The following is a 21,779-nucleotide window of genomic DNA, read 5'->3' as shown; positions in this document are numbered from 1 at the left end:
TGAAGACAAAATGTATGATCTTGCCAGGCATGGTGATGCACACCTGTAATCCCAGCGGGTTGGGAGGCTGATGCAGGAGGATTAAGAGTTGAAAAGCAGCCTCAGTAACTTAGTGAGGCCTTAGGAGACTCAGCGAGACTGTCTCAACATAACATGTAAACTAAAAAGGGCTAAGGATGTAGCTCAGTGCTTAGGCACCCCGGGGTTCAATCCCTGGTACAAGAAAAAAAATATGCATATATATATATATATTTAAATTTTTTTTTTTACTTGTTGATGGACCTTATTTATTTGTATGTGGTACTGAGAATTGAACCCAGTGCCTCACACATGCTAGGCAAGTGCTCTTCCACTGAGCTACAACCCCAGCCCTCTCTATATATATATACTTTATAAAAAATATGGTTTATATATATGTGTGTGTGTGTGTATATATATATATATATATATATATATATATATATATATATATATATTGAAAACAAAGTTGACCATGGAGAAAAGATGTTAAGAGACCATGGACAGAATGGCTTAGAAATATGGAATAAGGGCTGAGATTGTAACTCAGTGGAAGAGCACTTGCCTAGCATGTGTGAGGCACTGGGTCCAATTCTTAGCACCAAACATAAATAAATAAAATTAAGGTCGAACAACAACTAAAATAATATTTTAAAAGAAATATGGAATAAACTGAAAAAACAAAATTAAATATTTATTGGGATAGATGAAGGCTCAGAGATACAAAGAAAAGGAATGCACAATCTTTTCAAAGAAATAATATCAGGAAATTTCCTAAAACTAAGAATAAAATGGAAAATCAAATTCAGGAGGCTTACAGGACCTCAAATATACAAAATTACAACAGACCCACACCAAGCCACATTATTATGAAAATGCCTAACATACAGAATAAGGATAGAATTTTTAAAGACTTCTAGAGAAACACAACAGGTAACATTTAAAGGAAAACCCAAGACTTTCAACCCAGACCCTCAAAGCAAGCACGTCTTAAATACCAATCTCTGAAAGTAAATGGATGCCAGCCAGAAATACCTAGAAAAAATAAGCTTCAGAATTGATGATGAAATAAAAACCTTCCATGAAAAGCAAATGTTAAAGAATTCACAACTAGAAGGCTTGCACTATGAAACACATTCAAGATATTACATGAAGAAGAAATAAAAATTAAAAGTGAAACCAGCAAAGAGAGGAACTACACTAAAAGAACAGTCAATGATACACTAATTCAAATTAAAATAAAATGACAGGGAATAAAAATCATATCTCAATAATAACATTAAGAGTAAATGCCCTAAACTCATCAATCAAAAGATGCAGACTGGCAGATTTGATTGAAAAATAAAACCCAAGAATATGCTGTCTCCAAGAGACTCACCTCATAGGCAAAGACAACCTCAGACTGAAGGTAGAAGGATGGGAAAAAACATTGCCACAAAGCAATTCTTAGCAAATAAAAAGAAAAGAGGGAGAGAAAGAGATAGATAATACCTTTCATCCTATCAGATAATGGAATGAAATTAGAAATCAATGATAAAATAAAAAAAATAAAAAATAGAGGGGCTGGGGTTGTGGCTCAGTGTAGTGTGCTTGCCTAGCATGGGCAAGGCCCATCCTCAGCATCACATAAAAATAAATTAATTAATTAATTAAAGTTATTGTATCCAACTACAACTAAAATAAAATGAAATGAAATAAAATAAAATAGAAGCTACTCTTAACACCTGGAGACTACAAAATACACTATTGAATGATCAATGGATAGCAGAAGAAATCAGGGATGAAATTAAAAAATACTTAGAGGTAAATGAGAATAATGACACAACATAGCAAAATCCCTGGGACACTATGAAGGCAGTACTAAGAGGAAAGTTCATTGCACTGAGCACACTCATTAAGAGAGTAGAAAGTTGGGGCTGGGGTTGTGGCTCAGAGGTAGAGTGTTCGCCTAGCATGTGCAAGGCCTTGATCCTCAGCACCCCATAAAAATAAATCAATAAAATAAAGGTATTGTGTCCAACTACAACTAAAAAATAAATATTAAAAGAAAGAGTAGAAAGTCAACAAATAAATAACCTAACATTATATCTCTAGAAAAAGAATAAACATCACCAAAAGCAGAAGAAGACAGGAAATAATTAAAATCAGAGCTGAAATCAATGAAATTGAAATAAAAGAAATAATTTTAAAAATTAACAAAACAAAAAAGTGGTTCTCTGAAAAAGTAAATAAAATTGATAAATCCTTAGCCAAACTAACAAGGAGAAAGACAGAGAATATTCAAATTACTACTATTTGTGATTAAAAAAAAGGAAATATCACAATGAACACTACTGAAATAAAATAATCTATTATTCAGAACCTATTTTGAAAATTTATACTCCAATAAAATAGAAAATCTTGAAGACATAAACAAATTTCTAGAGACATATGATCAACACAAATTGAATCAGGAGGACATAGAAAATTTAAACAGATCAATTTCAAGCATTGAAATTGAAGACACCATCAAAAGCCTATCAAGAAAGGAAAGCCCAAGACCCGATGGATTCTCAGCTGAGTTCTACCAGACCTTCAGAGAAAAACTAACACCAGTCCTCCTCAAATGATTCCATGAAATAAAGAGGGAACCATTCCAAACTCATGCTATGAAGCTAGTATTACCCTGATACCAAACCAAACAAAGACACATCAAGGAAAGAAAATTTCAGACTAATATCCCTGCTGAACATAGATGCAAAAATTCTTAATAAAATACTGGCAAACTGCATACAAAAGCATATTTAAAAGAGTACACCACAATCCAGTGGGGTTCAACCCAGGGTAGCAAGGTTGATTCAACTTATGGAAAACAATAAGCATAATTCATCACATCAAAAGACTTAAATACAAGAATCATATGGGTATCTCAATAGATGCAGAAAAAGCATTTGACAGAATACAGCATCCATTCATGTTCATAACACTAGAAAAACTAGGGATAGTAGGAACACACCTCAACATTGTAAAAGCTATCCATGCTAAACTCAATGTCAACATCATTCTAAATGGAGAGAAATGAAAGCATTTGCTCTAAAACCTGGAACAAGACAGGGATGCCTTTTTTCACGGCCTCTACTTAACATAATCCTGGAAACTCTAGCCGGAGCAATTAGACTGAGGAAAGAAATTAAAGGGATACAAATAGAAAAAGAAAAACAAAACTAACCCTATTTGTTGATGACATGATTGTATATTTAGAAGACACAAAAATCTCCACCAGAAAACTTCTAGAACTCATGAATGAATTCAGCCAAGTAGCAGGACATAAAATGAACACCCATAAATCAATTGTATTCCTGTACATCAGTCAATGCATTGATTCACAGAGACATTAGGAAAACTATCCCATTCACAGTAGCCTCAAAGAAAATAAAATACTTGGGAATAATATTATATATTACTATTATAGTAATGCAGCCACATCAACAAAAGAGGTGAAAGAACTCTACAATGAAAACCACAGAACACTAAAGAAATACATTGAACACTTTAGAAGATGGAAAGATCTCCCAGGCCCTCAGATAGGCAGAATTAATATTGTCAAAATGGCCATACTATCAAAAGCATGACAGATTTAATGCAATTCCTATTAAAATTCCAATAATGTTCTTAACAGAAATAGAAAAAATAGTCATGAAATTCATTTGGAAAAATAATAGGCCCAGAATAGCCAAAGCAATCCTCATCAAGAAAAGTAAAGCAATACATCAATCGATGAATTGACTGAAAGAGACATTAGGAAATCATACCATAGAGCTATAGTAACAAAAACAGCATGGCATTGGAACCAAAAACAGAACTGAAGACCAATGGTACAGAATAGAAGACACAGGGAGAAACCCACATAAATACAGTTATCTCACACTAGACAAAGGCACCATAAACAAACATTGGAGAAAAGACAGCCTCTTCAACAAATGGTGTTGGGAAAACTGGAAATCCATATGTAGTACAATGAAATGAGACCCCTATCTCTCACCCTGCACAAAACTCAACCCAAAGTGGATCAAGGACCTAGGTATTAGGCCAGTCACCCTGCATGTGCTAGATGAAGATGTAGACCCAAGTTTCCAACATATCTGCTTAGGAACCAACTTCTTCAACAAGACTCCTAGAGCACAAAAAGTAAAATCAAGTATCAATAAATGGGATGGTATCAAACTAAAGAACTTTCTCACAGCAAAGGAAAAATTAAGAACATGAAGAGAGAGCCTATAGAATGGGCCATATGCACCTCAGATAGAGCATTAATCTCCAGGATATATATAAAAAACAACATAAAAAATGAATAACCCAATCAAGAAATGTGCAAAGTGTCTGTTCACAGACACTTCCCAGAAGAAGACGTACAAATGGGTGATAAATATATAAAAAATGGTCAAGATCTCTAGCAATTACAGAAATGAATATTAAAATGACACTGAGATTCCATCTTGCTGTAGTCAGAATGGCAATTATCAAGAATACAAGTAACAATAAGTGTTGGCGAGGGTGTGGGGGAAAAGGTACATTCATACACTGCTGGTGGGACTGCAAATTGGTTCAAGGGCTCTGGAAAGCAGTATGGAGCTTCCTCAGAAAACATGGAATGGAATCACTATTTGACATTGCTATCCCACTCCTCTGCATATACCCAAAGGACTTAAAATCAGCCTATTATAGTAATGCAGCCACATCAATCTTCATAGCAGCTCAGTTCAGTTCACAACAGCTATGGAACCAACCTAGGTGCCTTTAAAGAGATGAATCAATAAAGAAAATGTGATACATATACACAATGGACTATTACTCAGTTTTAAAGAAGAATGAAATTATGGCATTTGCTGATAAAACTGGAGGCTATCGTGCTAAGTGAAATAAGTCAACCCCACCAAAAACATCTTATATGCAGATGCTGACTCACAATAGGCAGGGTGGGTTGGGAGAGGAGTGGAGGTTCACTGGATTGGACAGGGGTAGGTGGGGGAAGTGAAGGGGGACTAGGAATAGAAAAGAGAGCAGAATGAATTGGTCATAACTTTCCTATGTTCATATATGAATACAGGACCAGTGAAACCCCACATCACATGCAACCACAAGAATGGAAAGTTATACTCCATGTATGTATAATATATCAAAATACATACTGACAAAATACTGTCATGCATAACTAAAATGAACAAAATTTAAAAATCAAAGAGAAAGAAAAGTGAATAGACTTCCACCTTGGGGTTTCATAATATTCAAATGAATTTTGTGTTTATGAATAAAATATCCATTTACAAACTAAGTTAGCATTAAAAATAAATTTAAAATGGGATTTATAAAACTTGTCCACAAAAAGGATTTCTTGTTAATAGCTTTCTTTGTGATAGTCCCCAAACTGGAAGCAATTCAAATGTTCTTCAAGAAGTGAATGAGGGGCCGGGCTGGGGTTCGGCGGTAGCACACTTGCCTGGCATGTGTGAGGCACTGGGTTCCATTCTTAGCACCACATATAAATAAAGATCTGTCAACAGGAGGAGGAGAAGGAGGAGGAGGAGGAGGAGGAGGAGGAGGAAAGACAAAAGAAAAAAAAAAAAAAACAAGTGAAAGAAATCTGGGTGCAGTGATTCAGGCCTGTAATCCCAGTGTCTGGCCTCCGGAGGGTGAGGCAGGAGGATTGCAAGTTCAAAGGCAGCCTCAGCAATTTAGCCAGGTACTAGGCAACACTGTCTCTAAATATAATGAAAAAAGGACTGGGGATGTGGGTCAGTGGTTGAGTGCCCCTGAGTTCAAACCCCAGTACTTAAAAAAAAAAAAAAAAGATTGGAAGAGAAAGAGAAACATATAAAGATGTTAACATAACAGTAGTTAATGGTGGGGATATGGATATGTGGTTATTATACACACACACATATTAGTTGTAGATGGACACAATACCTTTATTTTATTTCTTTACTTTTATGTGGTGCTGAGGATTGAACCCAGGGCCTCACACATGCTAAGCAAGTGCTCCATCACTGAGCCACAACCCCAGCCCACATTGTTGTCTTCTTTAATAAATTTACATATTTTTAAAATTTAAAAATGAATGATCCATAAGGCTGGGGTTGTAGCTCAGTGGTAGAGCACTTGCCTCACAAACCTGAGGCACTGGGTTCGAACCTCAGCACCACATAAAAATAAAGATATTGGGTCCATCTACAACTAAAAAAAAGTTTAAAAATATGAATGACCCATAAATGAAAGAACAGAATAGTTATGGGAGGAGTGTTGCAGGTGAGAGGAATGTGTAAAGAGGAGGGAAAACAGTTCTGGAAAGAATTTTAAGATTTTATTTTTAATTGTAGTTGGACACCATACCTTTACTTCACTCATTTATTTTTATGTGGTGCTGAGGATGGAACCCAGGGTCTCGCCCCTGTGAGGTGAGCGCTCTCTGCTGAGCCACCACCGCAGCCCCAGGTTGAAGACTTTTGAGGAGCAGTAACTGGGATAAGAATTAGTCATTTGTAGGGAGGAAGGTGGACCTTGAGCATATTTGGGAAATTTTATTCCTGTCTTATGATTCTTCTTTTGGTGTTTATACAAAGGGAATAACATGCATAGTTCCGTTTCTTTTCAAGATCATTTCTCTTTTCTCCGGAGCAGTACCCACACAGTGGTTCTGAACATGTCTTTTGGAGCAGGCTGCCTCAGGTTCAAATTCCTAGTTTGAATTCTTGACGGTGGTCTGAGTGGCCTGGTTAGATTACTGAACGTCTTTGTCTGTTTTCTCATATGTGAAATGAGGAATCTGAGGCCACTGACTTGTTGTAGGGGTCAAACGATGGGCTCTGGTGTACAGTTCGTGGGCTGTGGACGCGACGAGGTCCTCTGCACCTACTCACTGGGCGTCAGCTCTGGCTCTGTGGATGGAACAGCGCACTAACATAGGACGTGATAAAAACCGATCGTTAGTTGGCATCTGGAACGTCCCCAAAGGCTCATGTGTTGAAGGCTTGGCCCCCCAAAGCAGTGGTGTTCAGAGGTGAACCAATTTGGGGGAAGTGACTGCATTGCCAGGGCTCTAACTTCTGTGGATGGATCCATGGATGGATTCATCATTTAAGGGCATTATTGGGAGTGGTGGAACCTGTAGAAGGTGGCACCTAGTAGAAGGGAGGGAGTCCTTGATGGCATGCCCTTGGGGACTATGTCCTTGACAATTTCCTGTTTCTATTTGCCAGAGGGTGAGCAACTTTTCTCTGCCTCACCTTTCTGCAGCAATTTTTCTGCCTTCTTCAGGTTAAAAAAAAAAAAATCCACTGACCACGGTCTGAAACCATCACAGATCCTAAAAGCTGACTAACACGATGATTTTATTTAAGTTTCATCACTTCTCGAAGGCAGGGGATTTCAAAGGGAGAGTACAGTCCTCCTCTCTGCCCAGCAGTGACCTGCTTGCAGGAAACCCCTCAATGTAGGGTGGGCTTCCTCCTCAAGGGAGCTGAGGATTGGGAGCCTTAGAAACCTCGTGTCTCCACCTGGAGAAGGCTCTGCGCAGTGATGGGGTCCGCCAGGCTCCAGGCTCCTCTGCCAGCGAGAAGGAAGTCAGTCGCCTTCCCACCCTGCATGGCCGGACGCATCCTCTCCCTGGAGCCCAGCGGCTGCGCACAGAGGCCTGGAGACCGCGGGCGAGGACTTCCACGCCACCGCTCGCTGGAGGGGTCCCGCTTTATGCCAACTCAGAATCTGAGTGAGACTTCCCGGAGTCACCTCCACAGCGGCTGTCACCGCGACCTTGGATGTCCACCGGGACACCGGTGCCGACCAGTGACCGCCTGGAATAAAAGCAGCCTCTGGATAGAGCACAGGCCTCGGAGCAAAGGCCCAGCCGTCCACCCTCCGAGTGCGAGGCGCTCCCCCGGCGGAGCTGACGCGTCGTGCCCAGAGCGCCCCGGGCTTTCTCGGGGGTGGTGGCCGCCGCCTTCTCAGCGCAGGAGGGTCGGCCGACAGGGCTGGTGCCGGGTCCTCTGTGGGGCCCCTCGGAGGGCCTCCAGGTCTCCCTCTAAGCCGCGGTCCCTGCCCCGGTGGCCAGTTCCCCTGCTGAGCGGGGACTGCGGCACCGCCTCGTTTTCCTTCTTGGCCTTTCCACGTTTCCACTGCCCAGGGGACGTCCTGTCCGACGCGAGTGGACTTCCTCGTCCTGGGCCACACAGGACCCGGGCCCTCCGGGAAGAGACAAAGGGTCACCGAGGAGGGGCGGTGCCAGGGAGCCGCTGGTCCTTCACATCCTCGGGCGCAGGTCGGGGTTGGGGAGAGAAGTTCTATTACAGCGAACCCACGTTCCGGGAGAAGGGGCTCCGCGCCCCGCCCGAAACCCCGGCGCGACGCGATTAAGGAGGGAGCGACCGCGCACTGCCCGCGGCGGCTGCGGGGGCGCAGTTGGGCGAGTGGACCGCTTAGGGCAGGGAGCGGCGGACCCACCCAAGGCGAGGCGCAGGTCCGGGGCGGGGCTACTCTGTGACGTCCTCACGGGGGCGGGCGTATGTAGATAAGGGGGCGCGGGGGCGGCAGAGCCGGCACCTGCAGCAGAAAGGCCATCCATCTGGTGTGCGGTGGGAGCAGGCCCACGACTCACAAGAGGGTCCACTCGCTGTGCGTGAGGACTAAGGAGGCCCGGGATTGCGGGTGTGAAGTGACCGTGTGTGTAGAGTGGAGGGCCATGAGGCTGTGCAGCGAGGGCAGGCGAGCGAGTCATACTTACCTGGCAGGGGAGACACCATGATCACGAAGGTGGTTTTCCCAGGGCGAGGCTTCTCCATTGCACTGCGGAGGTGCTGACCCCTGCGATTTCCCCAAATGTGGGAAACTCGACTGCATAATTTGTGGTAGTGGGGACTGCGTTCGCGCTCTCCCTGTCGTGTTTCCGTTGGCTAAAACTAGACCTGAGCTCCTGAGGCGTTGCACACGGTGCAGCTTTTCTTTCCATTTTAGTACAGAAGAGCGCTTCCCTGCTATCGTTCGGTTTCTAACGCAGTTTTCCCTACCGAAACGAATAGTTGTCTGCTCCCAGGTTTCTACACTTCTACCTTTCCCTCCGTTTACTGAAGGTGGCGATGCGTCTGAGTTGATCAACTTTTCTCAAGAAAATCCCCAGTGCTCTATGCTGGCTGCTGTCGGTGGTCGTTCTGTCTTGTAAATGACTGATGGTGTGTAGACTGATTTTTCTACTTCTATCGAGTACAAATTACCTGCCCAGTGAAGGACACACTTCAAAGGCGCGGTCTCTACCACACTGGTCCCCCTGTGTTAGGTACCTCTGAGGCCGATTCCCTTACCTGCGGAGTATTCAGAACACTACAAGTACAGCTCTGGAGTTCTACAGACTGATCTACTTTGATGAAAAGCCTTCTCTACTCCTCTCCGCGTGGAGGTTTCCTTCCTCATATAAGATTCGTGGACCACGACAGGTCAACTTTTAGCCCCTTACTGAGAATACTTGACTTTTAAAGTGTCTAGGAATTTCCGTTTCTCAAGGCTCTTTTCATTACTAAGGCTCTAGATCCTTGATGGAGAAGCTTCTGAACAATAGCAGCCTTCCAATGAAGCCGCTGGAAATGGCGCGAGTAGCACCGAGTGTGGGATTGGGTTCCCTAGAGTCTTAGGAATTTGAAAAATGAAATCCACTTTTGGGGGGGGGTGACAGCAAAGAAACAGGATTTATTCGAGTAGTAGAAAGAAGATGGAGCTCACAAAGGGAGGGGGGTCCCAAGAGAGGCATACCAGAAAATGGCTATTATCTAGTGGTTTACGTGAATCTACACGAGCTATTTGAGCTAGCCCCCACCCAATCCTGAGTAAGGCATTCCGTGTCCATGGCCTCCTCACCTGTTCTTTGATCCAGTCAGGTTACTGTGAGTCCCTTTGTGATGGGGGTCTAGGAACCAGACAGCAGGTGTCTTACCAGTTAGTTTGTTTTTGTTTCACTTTTCTCTGCTAACCCCGAAGTAGGCCTGGCCTGGATGAAGCCTGCCTTGTGTCCCTAGTTTCTCAGCCCTGCTGAATAAAAACCTGACCTTGAAGGAGTCCAACTCTCCTACCTGCCCTTTTAACCCTTACTCCTGCCTCACTAGGATACTGTCAGACAGACTGACATTACTACAAAAGCATTGTTTTGTCTCCCTTTGGGAAGCTCATTCTTTTGGTCCTGGATCCGCCAATGGCCCATGGGCTGGCTCTATGAATGTGCTATGCCTCAATTTTCCAAATGTCTTATGAAAAAAGAATATTAAGTACTTCGTGGATTTGCTGCATGACTCAAATGTGATAATCTAGTGCAGCCTGCATTAAACCTAGGCTGGCAGGAAACAACCTCCAAGCTAAGTTCTCTCCCCTTAATTATGAAATACAAAAGAAAAGTGCATAGGCTTCTTGTTAGCTGCAGAGTGGGCTGGACACTGGACCCCCATCTGTCTGCTTCCTTATCGCTTGTTTGCCTCAAGCCTGAGCACTCATCCCCACTCAAGGGTGAGCACTCAGCCCCACTCAGGGGTGAACACTCAGCCCCACTAAAGGGTGAACACTCAGCCCCACTCAGGGGTGAACACTCAACCCCACTAAAGGGTGAACACTCAGCCCCACTCAGAGCTGAACACTCAGCTCCCACTCAAGGATGAGCACTCAGCTCCCACTCAATGGTGAACACTCAGCCCCACTCAAGGGTGAACACTCAGCTCCCACTCAGAGCTGAACACTCAGCTCCCACTCAAGGGTGAGCACTCAGCTCCCACTCAATAGTGAACACTCAGCCCCACTCAAGGGTGAGCACTCAGCTCCCACTCAATAGTGAACACTCAGCCCCACTCAGAGCTGAACACTCAGCCCCACTCAAGGGTGAACACTCAGCCCCACCCGTCTAATGCAATGGAAATCCACATCTGACCCCTGCCCCGCTCCCTCTCCCCCTTTCTTTCTTTCTTTCTCTCTCTCTCTCTCCTGTCAATCAGACACCACCACAATAAAGACCTCCTGGTTGTTCCGAGTGTCATGGTCACTTTCCTTTCACAACATTTGAATGAGTTTGTATTTCTGAATGTAATATTCATTCACAGTATTAAAGAATAAGGAATTTAAAATGGAGTTTACAAAACACTCATGCCCACAAACAGGATTTATTATTAATACATGGCTTGTGTGTGTGTGTGTGTGTGTGTGTGTGTGTGTGAGAGAGAGAGAGAGAGAGAGAGAGAGAGAGAGAGAGAGAGAGAGAGAAAGAGAAAGAGAGTTGCTGGAAGTAACTTAAATGTTCATAGAGAACTAATGGTTACACTGTGATGCATCCAGCCAGTGGAACACAACCATGCAATAAAAGAGATTAATGAGACATTCGACAACGTGGATCCCAAAACATCACAAAAAGAGTAGATTTAGTGTGCTCCATGGAAGTGAATGGAACATCACTTTTTCTGAGATTTCCTGGAGTCACTTCCACAGCAGCTGTCACCATGGCCTTCCGTGTCCATGATGGGGACGTCAGAGCTAGAAATTCTGAATATAAACAATCAAAAGATAGTGGAATGAACCTGATATAACTTTCCTATGTACAATATGAATACATCACAGTGACTCTCCACAGCATGTATAGCCATCAGACTGGGATGCTAATGAGAGTAAGAGGCACTGCAGGTTTGGATAAATAGGTCAAGTTGTGCTCTACTGTCATGAATGACTAAAAAGAACAAGTGGGAAAAAAATCAATGACCACCCAGAATTCAATAAGCTCTCCGCCCAAAATACAGGACTTGGAAAACTATACCTCCCATGTAGGACACAATCACACCTTCTGATGCCATCACAACTTCTCCAATGAACAATTTACCCAAAAGATGGTGAGATTACAAGGTGTCCAGGGCAGAGGATTTGGTGGCCACCACATTTTCAGTGCAAGAGATCTTCTACCCTGCGGTTCACAAGAGGACTGGGTTTGGCAGGGATGAGTAGGCGTCCTTGTTGGCTCTCTGGGTACCTTGGTGGCAGGGATAGGGAGATATCTGAGGATGGTTTAGTCACCCAAATTCGATATGTCCAATCCCCTGTGGACATGGCCTTTCCCAGATCCTGGCAACAGGGACTCTAAATCTTGAGGAGCTATCAAAGCAGTTGACAGATACCTAGCACTATGACTGGGGACCAAGAGGAACAGTGGGGATCTGGTGGAGACCTTGCTTGTTAAGGTCTGTAGACAAGTCAAAATATCAGGTGGTATTTTGCCAGGGGAATGTTAGAGTTCGTAAACAAGTCTGGATGGTGCCTGGCAAAATGCCAGAGGGAGTGGTTTGAGAAGTAACAAAAGTGAGCCATTAAGTGTGGAGATTCCTTATTGGTTGACTGATGTATCTAGTTTATGCTAATTAAGATAAGCTGTGCAAAATGTATAAATAGCTCTGTTGTCCTACAATAAATGGCTCCTATTCCTGCTGTATCAATCTACAGAAGTTATTCGTCACCCCCCGGTTATTCTGCTGCAGCCGGACTGCGGCACTTGCTCAGAGCAGCTTTCTTCCCTGGACCAAAAATCAGGATGTGGAAGCAGAAATCCAGAAAATGAACTTTATCCAAGCTAGACAAAACGTCCCACCCAGACTTGAAGTCAGGTTGCAGGATTCAGAATACAGAGTGCGCACACTGACTCCCTGCACACACTCGCAGGGAACACTGAAACATCATCAGAGGTGTGTAACGACATCCAGCGAAACTACTGACTAACCCAAGGATCTCACTTCCACCCAGAAAATGTGATAAAGTCACTTTTTGGCTCAGAGCAGAAGAAGATACCTTCCCCCCAAGTTTCCAACATGGGCCACATTCGCTCCCTTAGTTCACCAGTTTCTCATCCTGAGGTGACATTTTATGCAAACCATCATATTATTTTCCTTTTCTTGGCCTTTATACAACTCTCTGGACCAACCATGACCCCGTGATTGTCAGGGTGACACTTGGGACTCCTGAGATCCTTGGACACATAGTACGTACTACACTTCACCTGAACCACCTTGTGATAAAGATGTGTCACCAATGCAAGATTGGGGGTGCTGGAAAACTCTTTGATGTATGTTTGGGATTGTTTGTGTATTTGTAAGATGAGGGGAATATGGGTTGTTTTTTTTTTTTTTACAATGAATGTTTGTTGAATTAAAATAAAAAGCAATCAAACATGTTTAATATTTATATTGATACTCAAACCAGACCCTACTCACCTGCCTGTCACTCAAAATCCACCATACATGGCCTGACCAGGGAGCAAGGCTCTGACACTTAAGACACGTTGTTTTCCTGAGAGTTGGCCAAGCTGACTCCATTCCAGTGTCTGTATCAGGACCCTACAGTTGGGCTGGGCATGGTGGCCCACACCTGCAATCCAGGCAGATGGGCAGGCTGAGACAGGAGGGTAGTGAGTTCAAAGCCAGCTTCTGCAAAAAGCTAAGCAACTCGGTGAGATCCTGTCTCTAAATAAAATTCAAAATAGGGCTGAAGTTGTGGCTCAGTGGTGGAGTGCCCCTGAGTGTTCAATCTCCAGTACCACTCTGCCCCAAACCAACAAACAAACACCCTTCTGTTGGATGGTTTTTATTTTATTTTTATTAAATTTACTTATTTTTACAAGCTGGATAGTTTTTAAAAATCCCCTAATGTAAAGGAACCCAAGAGCACTCATTCCAGGGTATGTGTACCCAAGTTCCCTTACGTTTTATACAGTGTTTATGTGAACAAAACACTGCAATATTAAATAGGTTCAAATATAGTCAATAAAAATTGATAAGGCATCTGAAAATAATCTGTATGCATTGCAGGAAAGCTCCTCTGGCCTCAGATGTTAGAAAGAAACCTGAGCACATTATAATTTAAAGAGCAGGAGAAGTAAAAGAAAGGTACTGGGGAGTGAGATGGATGGCGTTATGTGCAGGTACAAATGTGCCCTAATGAACCTCTCTACCAGGGATAACTCTAGTGCATCAATAAACAGTTTAAAGAGCTTATTTGAACATTGAGTGCTTCAAAAATGGGGCTGACTGTAAACAACTTAGGGCTCTGCAGGGAGTGGAAACAAAGGAAAGGTGACAAATGTTCATGGGAAGCAGAAGAAAGAAACAGGTTTGGTTGGTTTCCCAGGAAGCTGCCTAGAGATGAGTTGGCAGTTTCTGGCTGGGAGGGCTCAAGCTCCATTTCGTGGCTTTGGCTTGCTCATGTAAGAAGGCAAAGCTCCAGGCCTTCACCCTAATAATAGCATGTGAACAAAACAACTTTGTGAAAACAATTCCTCCTTTCCTCCTGACTCTCATTGATCAGAAATTCATTATGGTTGGTTACTCTCTGTCTCAGTGAGGAATTCATAAATCACCACGTGAGACTCATTGAAGAAAAATTCCTTTTGTGATTCATCTTGAATTTTCTTGCTCTAATCACAATGGAACCTTCCGGCATACAGAGCAACTTCCAAAACAGAAACCGACTTGTTAAAAATGTGTTAAGAGATAGGTTGTCACTACGTTGTCCAGTGTGGCTCCAAACCCCTGGGATCAAGCAATCCTCCTGCCTGAGCCTACAGTGGAGCTTGGACTACAGGACTAAGGCATGGGCCACCGTGCCCAGCAAGCAACATTCCCTTAACAGATAAATTACAAGTAAAAAGGTGGAGAGAGAGAGATATACTAGGCCAATATTGATTGAAACATAACATTTGTAGCTATGTTAGTTTCAGGTAGAGAAAACTTCAAGATAAAGAAAATCATTGGGGGTAAAGAAGGATATTATATTACAATAAGGAGGTCAGTTCCCCAAGAAGATAAATATAACAATCCTTAATAAGCGTGTCCCTAACAGGAGAGTGACAGAATGTGTCAGGCAGAACCTGAAAGAACTGCAAGGAGATAGAGACAAATGCACACTCTAGTTGGAGACTTCAGCCTCTCTCAAACTGTAATAGACAGATCCAGCAGGTAGAAAGTCAAAGAGGGTAAGGTTAAACTAGAAGTGCCACCAGGTGATAGGATCCACCTGAGGTTTAGAGATTACTTCTTTCATTCCCAACCATGATAGGCCCTAAATGGCCTATAAAACATATCTCAACCAAGTTAAAGGAAGGAAAACCATACACAATGGCGCTCAACAAGCAATCACTAACAGAAAGACAGCTGGAGACCCCAAATTGGGTGATTAACAACATACATAAGTATAACAGATGCATCAAAATAATATTTCAATAGAAATTAAATATTTTAGATTAACAATATAAATACAATCTATGGAAATTTATCAATAGAATCAAAGCAGTATATAGAAAAGGAGACATAGTCTACTTAAGTCTTCACCTATTTAAAACTGGAATCAACAACTCAAAAGCTTGGTAAACAAAGCACCAAGTCTAGGTAGTTTTTAAAAAAAATTTTATTAATTCTACTAAATAGGACAGGGGAGAGAGAGATAGAGATAGAGAGATAGTGAGAGAGAGAGAGAGAGAGAGAGAGAGAGAGAGAGAGAGACCGAGACCTGTGTGTGCGTGTGATACTAATTCCCTGTACAATTTCTTCCAAAAAATATAAACCAAGAGACAACTTAACTATTTTATGAGGCTAGTTCTAGTTCAGTACCAAAACCAATAAATGACCCGGGGTGTTGTATTAATCTGGATTGCTGCCCAGCTCTTCGAATCAACCCTGGAGGGAGTATAGGAGCAAGAAGGAAACGGAGCCTTCAGGACTTTATAGGAGGGGGAGGAGAATGTACAGGAGAAGAGGGAGAAAGAGGGGAGGAGGAGGAGGGAGAGGGGGAACCAGGGAAGGAGGAAGAGGAGGAGAAGGATCAGGGGCAGGAGGAGCAGGGGAGGAGGAGGAGGGGGGCTGTGGCAGGAGGAGGAGGAGGAGGAGGGTGGGGGCAGGAGGAGCATGGTAGGAGGATGGGGGGCGGCTGTGGCAGGAGGAGGAGGAGGAGGAGGGTGGGGGGCAGGGGGGGCAGGAGGAGGAGGAGGGGGGGCAGGAGGAGGAGGGCAGGAGAGCTTCCCCGCAGACTGGAGCCAATTCTTCTCAGTTCTGTTGTCCTGGCGTCTCCCTCCAAGCTCTTCCCGAGGCCCTTTCAAGAGAGTAAAGGACCGGTGGCCCTTGGCCAGTGCGCTGGAGTGGGCAGCACTTGGACTGGCTGCGACCCACACAGGCTTGTGCAGGCGAAGAGCCGGTGAAAACAGGCCTGGTCCCTTGGCTCCTCCTCCAATCCCCCGCGGCCCGAGGTCCTGGGTCGGGGCCGGCTGCAGAGCCGCAGGGGATCCAAACTCTGCGCAGAAGACGGTGCCCGTCGGCGGGCGAAAGCAGGAGGCTTAGAAGGGCGTCTCCTTCGCCGCGCTCAGGGGCCACCCTGAATTTCCCCAGATGCTGAGAGCCATTGCCAATAGTGATGACGCATCGAACTCTGACCGGGACCACCAGGCACGAGGGGCGGTGTCCGCCGGCCGCGGCCACGCGCAGAACCCGCGGAGCGAGTGGGTCTGGGCTCCGCGCCTCCCGCGCCTCCCGCGGGTCCTAAGCGCACGGTCCGGTGGCACTGCCATCGGGTGTTCCCTTCCGGATCCCCTTCTGCACGGAGAAGGGGCCCAGTGATCTGTCCAAAGTGACCTGTCCAAGTGCAGGAAGTGAATCCGTGCGCACGACCCTCCAGATGCGAGGAAAATGGGTGGCACGGGTTTGCAGAGCACAGACGTGAGGGAGCGGAGGACAGGGAAACCGACCCTGCATAGTCAGCCTGTGCCTGCGGAGGTCCCTTCCTGTGTGGCAATGGGGAAGTGACCCTGATGTCGTGGCCTTTGTGGTCTTTCCTGACCAGGGTTGCTGGAGACCAGCGGAGGGAAGGCGAAAGGAAGGCTCTCAGGCGCTAAGAAAAGGCGTGCATTGGCCGGGAATCGAACCCGGGTCTCCCGCGTGGGAGGCGAGAATTCTACCACTGAACCACCAATGCACCACGTAGGATTGACGTTTTGGGCCATCTGGTTAAAGTTTGGAGACGCGATTCTGAACCTTACAATGGATCTGCTTCGCCCTTTGAATGAAGCGATCCCCCCTCCCTCCCCCCAATAAAACTTTAAAAGGGGCTCCCTGGACTTTCGAGGATGCAGGAAATTTTGTATCACTTCCTCTAAGAGATGGTTACTTCTTGTCCAAGTCCTGTGCTCTCGCACTGAAGATCCCTGCGCTTTAGCCTGTTACACTGGAGTCATTTGCTGTTCGCAAAATAAATGCTAAAAATGGCTGGCGCTGGGCTCGGTGGTAGAGCGGTGCCTGGCACGTGTGAGGCGCTGGGTCCGGGCCGCAGCACCACACACAGATCAGTAAGGTGACAGTGGACATGGGCCAGAGTTGACCTAAACTATCCAGGCAGCCTTGAATCTCTCTTCTCACTTCTCATTTGGTTTCAGAAAGGCCCCGCTGAGGTGGCAAACCCCAACAGAACAAGCTGGTTGGCACCTTGGGACGATCCAGGGGCAGCGCCTCACTTTTTGAGGCTTGCGCTTTGGGGAGGACTGGCCCTGTCACCTCTCGGGCAGGGAAAGGACCGCTGCAACCTGTCCTCTAGGCCGAGGCGGGATACGCACGGTAGGCTTTCCTTTCCCAGGCCGCAGAGAACTCTGGAGCCCAGGCAAGTGTCGCACTGGCGCCGCAGGTAAGTGGCCCAGCGCCGCGGAGGTCAGAGTGGATGGAAAGAAAAGGGAGGCCACGTCCGCGGAGGGCCCTGCGCGCTGGGATCCCGGCCGAGGCTGCTGCGGACCCCGCGGAGCGCCAGCCTCGGTGCGCTACGGCGGACCGCGCGAGGCGGCTGCTCCTCCGCGTCCTGTCCCCGCCGAGGAGCTGGAATATGCGGCAGCTCTGCGGGGCGGCCGCAGGTCGTCGCCTTTGCCGCCCGTTCTCGCCTCTGCTCTCCCCTTTCTCCTCACTCGGCTGCGGTGGGAACCCATTCCCGTCTCCGGACGTCGGACCTAGGCCACGCGCACCTCGGCCCAGCTCCCGTCCCCGGGTGCAGCGCCACGCCGCCGCTCCCCGCTGAGCGGGCTTAGGTCTACCTTTTTTTTTTGTTTGTTTTGTTTACATTCTGTTTGTAACGTTTCATTTGTTTTCTGGGAGCATTTTCTTTTCCTTGCCTCTCTGTGGGGGCTGCAATATATTTCGGAATTACACATTGCTGTATCCATAGTGTTTTTGATAAGATTGGTTTATATAGAGGTTTAGGTTTCTGTCTATATAGAGAGACACAGTACATCAGTGTCATTATTTTACCAGTTCAAGTGAGCTACAGAAAACTTACATGCCTTTTATATGTCTTTACCCTCCCTGGTTAAAATCTCATTATTTTAAACACTTCCTTGACATAAATGTAGAACGATGCCAAACAGTGTATGAAGTTTTCTTAAACCATTAAACATAATTCAGGGACCTCAAGAGAAGGAAATGTGGTGTTGATTATTTTCCTCCTTTCTTTATGACGTCTCAGATTGCCTTCTGTTATTTCCTTTCTGTTTAGAGAGCTCCTAGGGGCCATTCTTTTATGGTAGGAGGGTGGGTGACAGGTTCCCTTGGGTTTCCTCCATCTGACAATCTTCTGATTTCCTTTCAATTGCTGAAAGGTACTTGTTGCTGAGGAGGAGCTTGGCTTGACCCTTGTTTCCTGGATACTTGAAACATTGTGCCACTTAATTCTGTCTCCACGTTTTCTGATGAGCACTCCACTGTCATCTGAATTAGTTTCACCCTGTAGATAATTTGTTATCCTGTTTTTCTTTGTAGGTAGTTTCTTTAGTTTTTAAAAGTTGGATTGCTATGCATCTTGTCATAAAGTTCTTTTGATTTCTTTTTTAAATTCCATTTGTGTTTGTGCAACATCTCAAGCCTGTAGGTCTCTGTTTCTTGCCAAATTGGTCATTTCCTTGCTTGGCTGCTGTTTCGGCCTCGTCCTTCAGTCTTTGTTCCACACTCTGGTAACTTGCACATTAGACCTCTTTACGTTGTTTCCCAGGTCCCCGTCGCAGGGCTCGGCTCTCTTCCACAGGAAGCCTGAGGGCCAGGCTGGGGGAGCAGCTCAAGGACGAGCCCCTGCGGCTACAGGGTCCTCAGCCGGCCCCAGGGTGAGGAGCCCCGTAGTTCCCGAGACCAGGCCCGGGCTCGGAGCACCGCCCCGACGCCGGGTGGGGCAGGGGACCAGGACCGGAACCAGCACTTTCCACACTCAAGGCCAGGGCGCCCGTAGGTGGGAGGGACCACGCAGGAGAAGGCGGACCTCAGGGAGCCCGGTTCGTGACGTCACAGACGGGGCGAGGCGTATGCAGATGAGGCAGCGCAGGGGCTGCTGCGTGGGCACCGGCCGCTCGCACGCGGAGGCTTTCCCCGGCTGCGGGAGCCGAGGCAGCGGGAGTGCTGCGCGAGGCGGGGCGGATGCGCTGCGCCAGCGCTCCGAGGAGCCGGGAGTGTGAGGTCTAAGTGACCGTGTGTGTACAGTGGAGGGCGCCCGAGGCTGAGGTGGGCGGGAAGGCGAGCAAGACATACTTACCTGGCAGCGGAAACACCATGATCACGCAGGTGGTTTTCCCAGGGCGAGGCTCCTCCATTGCACTCGGGAGGTGCTGACCCCTGCGATTTCCCCAAATGCGGGAGACTCGGCTGCATAATTTGTGGCAGTGGGGACTGCGTTCGCGCTCTTCCCGGCTTTATCTCAAGGTCCGTTAAAGAGAGAGGATGGAACCCGTTCTAGTTCTTTTCTTTGTTCCTTGCCTACACCTCCGTGTTTCTCACCAGACTCTGGTTCTGACTCCTAGGGTTGTGTTTGTTGGCATAAAGGGCCTACATCCTTGCCCAGTTCTGGGAGGTTGTAGTTTTTGATTGAGATTATTACTCCCTTACATACATCTACTTAGTTAGAAAGAAGGCATTGACTAGGATAGGATCATTCCTGGTCCCACTTGTAGAAGGAACAGGCTCATCATGTGTGCAGCAGCAACAGCTCCACCGTGATTCATATCCTGGGATCTTCTTCCTATATTCAGAGTCCACCCGAATCGGAATTCTGTGCTCTCCTCCCAGGGGCATAAAATAGGAGCTCTTGTACAGCACTCAGGACCACAGTTGTGGACCCTAATAGTGGGATGCCACTAGGGCGGTTTTCCATCCCACCTCCTTGCCTTTTAAGTAGATCACCCTTCCTCAAACTTCATTTCTCCTGTGATTGCTGACTTGCTTCATCTCTTGCTGTCACACACTATATCTGTTCTCAAGTGACTTTAGCTATCACACCGACCCATCCTTTCCAGCCTCTTCACATTCACGATTCTCATTTCCCTACGGTCCCCAGACCTTTCCTCAGGCCCTTGCTTATCACTTTCATTGTCACAAAAAGGACTGTTCTCTCACACTCTGCTCTAGTGTGCTCCACTGTCAAATTATACAGGCTTCCTTCCTACATACCCCCTCTCCTCAAACGGCACAACAAATTTTAAATAGTTATTCTTTTTCACCTTCAGAAGTCTTGTCTTCTCCTTCAATCCCAGCACTCAGGAGGCTGAGGCAGAGGAGTATCTTGAATTCAAAGCCAGTGTCAGGAAAAGCCAAGCGCTGGGAGAGACCCTGTCTCTAAATAACACACAAAATAGGGCTGGGGATGTGGAGTGCCCCTCAGTTCAATTGCCAGTAAAAAAAAAAAAAAAAAAAAAAAAGCCAGAAAGAAAGGAAGAAATTTATTTTGCCAGGTGTTTTGTTGCATGCCTGTAATCCCTGTAAACACCTGAGGCTGAAGCAGAAGGATCACAAATTCAAAGTCAGGGGCAACAAGGTCCTAGGTAACAGAACCAGATGCTGTCTCCAATCAACAAATGAAAAGGGTTGGGGATACAAGGTAGATGAACCGCGACAGGTCAACTTTCAGCACCATACAGGGGAGAATACTTTGGGAAGTGGAGTGTCCAAGGAATTTCCTTGTTCTCAAGGCTGTGATCACTACCTTATGTTCCAGATTCCCGAGGGAGGAGTTTCTGACCAAGAGCAGCCCTCCAGTATGGCAGCTGGGAACTGCTGGCCTAGGGGTTTCCAGGCCTATCTGAAACACTGATGTTACCGCAAAGACGTTGGGGTTGTCTGTCTTTGGGAAGGACATCTATCCAGTCCTGGAGCCACCAGTTGCCTTCTATCTGACTTACAGTCAGCTCTTGCAGTTTCCTTGGTCTTAGTTTTGCAAGAGTCATATGGAAAAAAAATAAGAATAAGAGAATGTTAAGTACTCATACAATTGTTGCATCAATCAAATGAGATGGGCTGGGGTTGGGGCTCAGAGGTAGAGTGCTGGCCTATCAGGCGTGAGGCAGTGGGTTGGATCCCCAGCACCACATACAAATATGTGTCCACCTATAACTAAAAAATAAATATTAAAACAAATCAAATGAGATAATCTGGTAATAGACCTAGATGTGTGCAGCCTACATTAAAAATGGGCCAAAAGGAAACAATATCCAAGATAAAGTTTTCATCTATAATTATGAAATATAAAGGAAAGTGCATAGACTTCCGCTTTGGGCTTTCATAACATCTGAATGAACTTGCATTTATAAATGAAATATCCATTCACAAAGTAACAAAGTAAGTTAGTATTGAAGGATACCACATTTAAGACAGAATTTATACATTACATATACACACACAAAAAAATGATTTCCTTTTAATACATTCTTTTGTGACCGTCCCCAAACTGGAAGC

The 21,779-nt window shown here is 45.6% G+C and overlaps 3 non-coding genes across 3 annotated transcripts; 2 read left to right on the top strand and 1 right to left on the bottom strand.

Annotated features, from left to right (window-relative positions):
* The first annotated feature begins 8,762 nt into the window (after positions 1 to 8,762).
* On the top strand, positions 8,763 to 8,925 carry LOC120891144 (U1 spliceosomal RNA). Its single transcript, XR_005735563.2, has one exon. It is a non-coding gene; the product is annotated as a U1 spliceosomal RNA (small nuclear RNA).
* Positions 8,926 to 16,936: 8,011 nt separating this feature from the next.
* Trnag-ccc (transfer RNA glycine (anticodon CCC)) lies at positions 16,937 to 17,007 on the bottom strand. The gene has a single exon. It is a non-coding gene; the product is annotated as a tRNA-Gly (tRNA).
* A 2,572-nt stretch (positions 17,008 to 19,579) lies between these two features.
* On the top strand, positions 19,580 to 19,742 carry LOC144368785 (U1 spliceosomal RNA). Its single transcript, XR_013428365.1, has one exon. It is a non-coding gene; the product is annotated as a U1 spliceosomal RNA (small nuclear RNA).
* Positions 19,743 to 21,779: the final 2,037 nt, after the last annotated feature.

Source organism: Ictidomys tridecemlineatus, chromosome 11 (genome assembly GCF_052094955.1).
Source record: "Ictidomys tridecemlineatus isolate mIctTri1 chromosome 11, mIctTri1.hap1, whole genome shotgun sequence".
Classification (NCBI taxonomy): domain Eukaryota; kingdom Metazoa; phylum Chordata; class Mammalia; order Rodentia; family Sciuridae; genus Ictidomys; species Ictidomys tridecemlineatus.
This window is presented reverse-complemented; position numbering and strand designations above follow the sequence as displayed.